Source organism: Acyrthosiphon pisum, chromosome A1 (assembly GCF_005508785.2).
Source record: "Acyrthosiphon pisum isolate AL4f chromosome A1, pea_aphid_22Mar2018_4r6ur, whole genome shotgun sequence".
In the NCBI taxonomy this organism is placed as follows: Eukaryota; Metazoa; Arthropoda; class Insecta; order Hemiptera; family Aphididae; genus Acyrthosiphon; species Acyrthosiphon pisum.
The window spans coordinates 151,689,997-151,698,375 of NC_042494.1; positions in this window are offsets into that span (position 1 = coordinate 151,689,997).

The following is an 8,379-nucleotide window of genomic DNA, read 5'->3' on the forward strand; positions in this document are numbered from 1 at the left end:
CTAAGATTACTTAAACCCCATAGAAAAAATGATTTTGCATAAATGCATTTTATCTATGTTGCGTGTGAGCCAGAAAGAGAAAATAAATAGTGCGCTGAAAGCCTCTTAATAAATAAGTCACAACGTTTTAATTTTTAAACAAATCGGGTATCACAAATAATTCTATCCTAACAATAAAATTAATTTTTTATATTATAATCTATAATTATATATAATATTTCTCAAAACAAACAATTTAAATCATTACTTCGGCACTTTCTTATATAGACAGTATAATAAATTAAATATAATCTCTATTTTAAAATATCCAAATGAGTTATTGTGCCAAAGGCCAAACACGCACTTAATACTGATACGGCGTACTCACTCGTGCGTATAAAGGTACAGTTTAACTTTCATATAACTATGGTAATTAACTCGCACCCTTATCTTTACAAACATATTTACATTTAGTAATTGAGTGTTCTTGAAAATCGTTAATTATTTATATTTGTTTACTTTGTGTGCCTTTGATATTAATTTATCTTTTTTGTACAAGCATATTTAAAAAACGTATAACACATAATATAATAGTTATGTATCAAAATAATTGTATTGATTTTTGTTTTTGGTTTTATAATTATCATAAGTGCTAATTTCTCTAATATTTGAGCTCGTTATAAAATATTATATTATACACACATTAATATAAATTATAAATACCTAAATTAAATCTAAATATTTAGTACCTATAAAATAATAAAATTAATCAGTAAACAAAGCTTTTCATAAATTTTAATTTTGATTTATAAACTACTAATATTAATATTTATTATATTCTTGATTGTACAATGGTCGTGAGTATAATATCATGTTTTTGAAAACAAATTTTTTACAAGTAAATTAATTCAGTTATTTTTTTAAAAATAAATACGCAAATTTTAAAATGGGCATAAAATTCCACTTAAATTTAATTTTATCTAACAAATGTTGATTTACAATTTATGTTGGTACTCAAAGAATAAAATATTTTTGAAATGATTTAACATAACACAATATACTATATATGTTTTTTATTATATTAAACAAAAAAATTAAAACTTAAATTTCTTAATTAGTATTTTACAAGCAATTGTATTAATACACGCGTGGATAACATGTCATGTTTTTTGAGTGAGAGAAGTTAGTACGAATTATAAATTCTTAACATGTGTGATACCTACTTATAATATTCTTCCATACCACAATATAATGAGTGCAAAGAAATTCAACAGATGAAGTAATATATTATGCCTTTAATAATACTATAAAAATGAAAAAGTACCAAATGCAGTACTTGCAAACATTATTAAAATGTATTATAATTTTTCTGGAAAAAAAAATAATATCTCTTAAAAAATATGTTTTTGTATTGAAAAAATTACAAAAAAAATAAAATTCAAATCGGGTTTCTATATTACATTCATACTTTAAAATGTATTATCTAATCAAAAACTGTTTTTAACATAAAAGTTAGACATCTGGAACTAATTATACGTTATTATTTTCCACTTATATTGGTTAAAATAGTCTTAAATAATTGAACGGTTTCCAGCTGCCTTAAGTACATAATATTTAATACGTTGGTGATATTTAAAAAGTTATCAGCATAAAATATTAAATTAATAAATCAATAAATTAAAAATACAGGGAAATTCGTACATATATTTTGTTTTTGAAATCCCACGTCCCAAATGTATTACATTTAAACAAATTTATATAACTGTCACATAAAAAACAAATAGTATGAATTTTGTCAATTTGCCAAAATTAAAAACACATAGTTTAATACGCGGTGCATGTAATTTAGTAGTCAAAACCCATTGGGAAATATGTAAAATTATTAATTTAAATAATATACATATTTTTTAAAGGAGAAACAATCGTGTATTCGAGCTGACACCAGAATACTTCCATATACACTGCTAAAGCAACTGCCATTTTAATAGCCCTTGCATGTGTGCTTGAAAAACCAAAAGATAACTTTATCATTCCTTAAGCTTCAATAACGAGTATCTCCAATACACATATAGGTACCTAATGATGGAACAAAGAAAATTCACCTCATTATTTCCGCCCATCACACCAAAGGAAACTTTATAAAACTCATGTGGGTAGTGGGTACCCGGTCACTCATCAATTGAAGGTAACAAAAAATCCGACATACAAGCCACTAATACAGCATTATCCTTAACCACCACGGACAACATTTCGTTCATCACCTTTCAAAATATTAAACGTATGATAAAACTAAACTCCCTACAATCCTGACAAATCCTTTGGTCAAAAAAAAAAAAAAACATTAAACGAAATAAAACCCACAATTCCCCATTGGCATAACAATCATTTTCAACGAATAAATAAACTATGACCAACACAAAATTTAAAATTTGATCTTCAAACGCTTATCGAAAAATGTACTGCTATTAAAACAACATAATATTATGTGGAATCTTGTATTCAATTATTAAACTTTTAAACAGTTCTTTATAATTTTTAGAGTAAATTAATTTAAATAAATTTTTAATTTTAAATACCTATAAATACATAGTATAAACTTAGTATAAATATTTTTTAAATGTCATTGTGTTGAATACACTCATAGAAAGTTAAATTGTCTTTACCCTAATCTTATTATTAGTTCCAGTTGTGAAAGGAATTCAAAATTAAAATCAAAAATTGTTTGAATTTTTAACTACAAAGTAATTGTTATATTGTAGTGATTTTGAGAAAAGTAATATAATGCCTAGAAAATACTGATCCAAACATTTTATAAAAATGTCTAGGACTTCAGCTATTTTTTTTTTACTTGTATACATTTAAAATTTAATTTATATAAAAAAAATAAGATGATAAAAAAATTAACACTGATTTAACCTTATTTCAAATTTGTTTATACTTGAGCTTTATGTGTAGCTTACTTAAGATTATCTTCTGCAGTCTCTGTTTAGCTATGTTTGTATGTACACTTAATACTTGGATGATAGACGTGTTTAAAAAATATTATATATCGTGTTTTCACGACTACTTAGTAATTTATACTATTCATTACCGTTCTGAACATTTTAGTTATAACTAATATTACATTACCTTAGATTAAGACACTTAAATGTTCTTTAAGCTGAATTAGTGAGATGGATTTTTCTATCATAATATATTACTTGTAAGTGTTAATAAAGTTCCACAAAAAATGCCGTCATTTTATCACAGATTACTTCTGGGTAAAAAGGTTATTTCAGTAGGCTACTAACATTTGTTATTATTTTGTAATACATTTGTTATTTTTTTCCTGCTGAAATATTGCTCAACAATGCCATATAATTAATAAAAGTTTAAAACAATTAGGTTGTTTGATAAATGGAAGTAGGTAATTTATGTGGTCGTACTTAATCCTTTCTTTTCAAACAAAGCAGTGTATAGCTACCTGATCTATATATCTTGGAGCAGTAGCAGTAGCCGTATTCCCAGTTTGTAGTGTTAAATAATATTTTATAAATTTAATTTGGATTGAGAACAGGAAAAAATATACTCACTAATATTTTAGGACAACAAATGAACTGGACATTATGAATACACTGTTGAATAATTATATAGGTGTTCAATTTTAGTAGGTATAAGAAGAGAAGTTAAAAATATAATTTAGCTTGCATATCGTGGAGCAAAATGAAACCAACAGATTACGATTAATATTGGAAATAATAACGTGATGCTTAAAATACTTATTTTATGGTAAGGAATTTATGCGGGTAAATACTAAATAGGTACCAACTAACGGGTGTTGTAAAATGGAACATTTTAAAAATATTTCTAATTTAATTGGATAAATATAATAGGGACACAAAATATGAGGATTAATTTTTGTAAAATTATAATTTGAAAGAAAAAAAAAATTGTATCACTAATTTATTATATTTGTTAGTCTATTTACAGCATCATTTAAGATGCAGTGTTATAACTTATAATAGTATGTGTCGTATTCGTTATAAATTCTAGTCAAAAATTAAAATAACAAATAATTTAAAATTGTATTTATTAATTTATTATCTTACGTAAAAATATATGTTTAGTATTATTTTCTATAACTCTAGCCATAAATTTGGTAAATTATTAGTTAGGTATCTGGTTGGGCCAAATCCACGGACTTGTATAATATTATTAATTTTCATATGTAATTTAAACTCTCGCAGGAACGAGAGTAAAACGTGATTTAGAGAATAATTACGACCCATTATTACTGAAACACGTTTTTATTTGGCACAAAGACGATGAATATCAACTATCAAGTAAAAAACTTTAAGTCATTGTTGCAATATTAAAAATACTGTTTTTCTAATTTAAGAAATAATTTTTCTTTAGTTTTCAAATATATTTATTTAATTTAAACATTATTCTTTGTTGTATTTCGTGTGACATCAATGCTTTTCATATACCTAAATTACATTACCTGCACTTTAAAAACATTGTTTTTTACGATATAACTTCTGTATTAGTTTAATATCTGTAACTTTTATCGAAAACACATTATTTTAAACTTTTGTTAATAATAATACAATAGTAAGTACAGTATAACTTACACGTGCATTAAAATAATATGGAAAATATAGTAAACATAGTAAACGTAATAAACATAGTATAAACTTGAGAAGTCTGAAATCCACCAAATAAATAAAACAACTATAATTTTCAACAAAATTGTAAACACAAATAATAGTGAATTAATGTCTTTTCAGGCAGTTTTGTTAAAAATATAATAATTAATAGTTACTAATCAAAAATTCTAAAATGTTATTCTGTTGTTCGTATACGTACGGCATAATATTGTATTTACTATTTATCCCATTATTTTCTACAAGCCATAATATTCCTACAAGTAAAATTAAACAATAAATTATTATCATAAATGTAATATCATTATTCTAAAAAAAAAATTGAGGGCTCAAAAATTAATGTCTTCTTACATTATATTGTTTTATCACATTATCACTATTATACTTTTAGATTCTGAGTGGATTTATGAATGTATTGGTTTTACAATAATGTGTGAGTTTTTTTTTAATTTTAATTTTATGTCTTTCATGATATGTTTTTGGCAATTAAATATGTTTTCAATTTAAGGTTTCTAGTAGCCAATAGGGTCTAGTTTGTACTTAGGAGGTAGGAGTTGAATGTAGAAAAATACCAATACTTTAAAAATAAAACATGGATAATTATTCATGAAGTAGGGTTTTTTCTTTTAATTCAAAAATTAAAAACAGTAGATACTTGATATTTTAACCAACTATTTATAAAAGCTTATACTAGATATTTTCAAAATATTCTGGTTTGTTATGAACTATTTATAGACGATTGAAATTTTAAACTTTTTAAATTACCCTCGCCGGTATGGCGCGTATGAACTTAATCAATGTAAACTAAAAACGCACGCGTACGGTACGTCGCGTATGATACGCGTCCATGTGAAAGGGCCTTAATAGTTGTTTTTATTTAGACATCGATATAATTATTTTTAGTCAAAGAGCTTTAAAATTTAATACTAGCTTTCTCCGGAATTTTTCTTACTGGAATAAAAAAAAAGTTTAACATCAAGTCTAATTCACTTTTTGAGCTCGTTTGAAGTTCAAATGTTGACGAAATTGAATATTGAAAAGTATAACAAAGATTGTATATAGTTATTTTGTTGTAATTCAAAAAATATTCACCGTAGGGTTTTCAATATCTTTTCTATTGCGTATATTATTATTTTTGTGGAGACGGAGTAAGGACTAAGCCTAGGCGTCGGATGTGACACGCACCGTCACCGGTTCGAGTCTCGGTCACGGACGGCACCCCCGACCTGGCATGGCAGAAACCTACAGGTGTCCAATTGAAATTCTGCAAAACCAAAAAAAACCACACGTGTTTACCAAAACCTACAGTACCCTCACCCACAGTTTTAACAACCACCCAATAGTCTAAGTTTCCACGGGTTAATCAAAAAAAAAAAAAAAAATTATTATTTCCATACATAATTAAATGTTTAGAATATTTAGACTTATTCAAAGCTATTTATACCATGAATCTATTCATACCATTATACGTAGGTACAGTGCTCCGTATAGTCCATTCTACGGTATGTGATATAGAGTTTAGACTATTAATAACAATAATATATTATATGATATAATATTGTAACAATTAACAAAATTATTGATGAGTAGTGAATACCTACCATGTCTTTCGTAAAATATTGTTTAGCCTATTACTTATGCTAATATAAATAAACTAAAAACAGGATGAGATACTGTCTCGGTTGAAAATAGTTTTTCGTATAGGTAGGTACAATGATTATAATTGTGTTCAAATTTAACATACCCATTACTCAAGGACAAGGTTCATACAATATCGACTATATAGCATAGAGATTTTACAGGTTTTAATTTATACTACTTCAGCAGTTAGGGCCCATCATATATACATAATTATAAACCTTACTTACCTGCCTTAAATTTCAAAGCACAATACATACAAAATTAACACTTGTCTGTAGATTTTTGTGCAGTATATTTTCCTTATCTACAGCAAAAGCATGAGCACAGACATAAACAGCCTGCACCTGTACCATTAATTACTCACTCTTTATTTAACCTATTTGTAACATCAACTTACCAATAACCTCCACATTATAATCTAACAACAGTTTATATATAGCAGGGACTGGAACCGAACCTAAAAGAACCGGTTCTGGAACCTAAATATTAAGAACCGGAACCGAAACCTTTATTTTAATATAATAAAGTGCCGGAACCGAACCGGAATTTTTAAATTAAAAAGGTACTTTAAGGTTCAAAAATAAAATTATTTTATTTATCATATTTAAAAGTATTACGGTTTTGTGTATAACCTAGGTATTTATGCTATATTATGAGTTTTCTAATATTTCTCATACCTCAATTAAGCTAACCTAACCTCAATTATACCCACATTCTGGATGACTATTTGAAATTATTATACTTTTTGGTACCGAAATTATCTGGAACCGGAACCTAAATTATTTGGAACCGGTACCTTTATTTTTTTTCATCAAAGAACCAGAACCGAACCAGAATCGTTATTTTATTTTTGGAAAACCGGTACCGGAACCGATACCGATAAATTCAAAAGGTTCCAGTCCCTGATATATAGTATATACACTATATAGGTGTATCTCAGGTGTATTGTACCTCAGTTTACGGACAAATCGGAATCAGTGTACCTAGCTTTGTGAAATAATTCAACCTAGAAGAGCAACCGTAAGTCGTGGATTAAATTTAGCACTTATTGGGATATTTTTTAACGCCATTTAATCTACTTACTCTATCATTTTTTCTGACATCTCTAAAAACAATCTTTAAGATTTTTGTAAAATTCAATCGGGTAGTTTTGGAGTATAAAAGCCACACACGACAAACATACATCAACCAAATTATGGTTTTAAGATATAGTTTCTTCATTCGAGACCATATAGGTGCGACAATTTGATGCATGCTTGTGCTTGATCTGCCAGAGTAACCAATAGCATCCATTTATAAACAAAAAAAAGTTTCAATTTCCACCGTTTGACTGCATCTTTAAAATTCGAATATTGGAAAAACCTTTTTTAGTGCACATCTAGATCATTAAAGGACCACTATTCCAAATTTCAAGTTCGTGCGTTTTGTAATTTTTAGATGTATAAATGAATAAATAAAATAAATAATATTTATTTAAAATGACATACTTTTAACTTATTTCGATTTGTTGAATAGGTATAATGTATATTTAATAAAAGCAAATATTTTTATTTGTATAGTATTACATATTTTCAACGTATAAATTATATAACATTATATATATACAATGTATACGTTATACCAATTTCAAATATATGGTGCCTGCGTATCATAGTTGTTGCTTATTATCGTTTGTATTTAACAGTAAAGTGAAAATTGTTCAATTTATTCAAACAAACAAACATTATATTTTAAATAATTAAACTGTTTTTAATTTTTTTTTATTATTATTATTTGAACTACTGTAATATTATACTGTAAATCACCTTTTGAATGAAATTATAAAATATTGGTTATTACTTATTAGTTTATGATTAAAGTACAATTTTTAGAACTCAATAAATAAATATTATAAAATACGTTGTTTAACTAAGTAATCTACAGTTAATATAGAGAAATACAAATAAAAAAATTAATTTAAATTATAATGAGATAAATCATGGGTCATTTTTATCTATACACAATATATATTAAAAAAGGCTAATAATCATATATTTTGGTAAACTAAAATTACCTTTGGATTGTTTAAAACAATAATATCCTGCACCTTGGCCGAACTAGTTAGGTTAGGCTA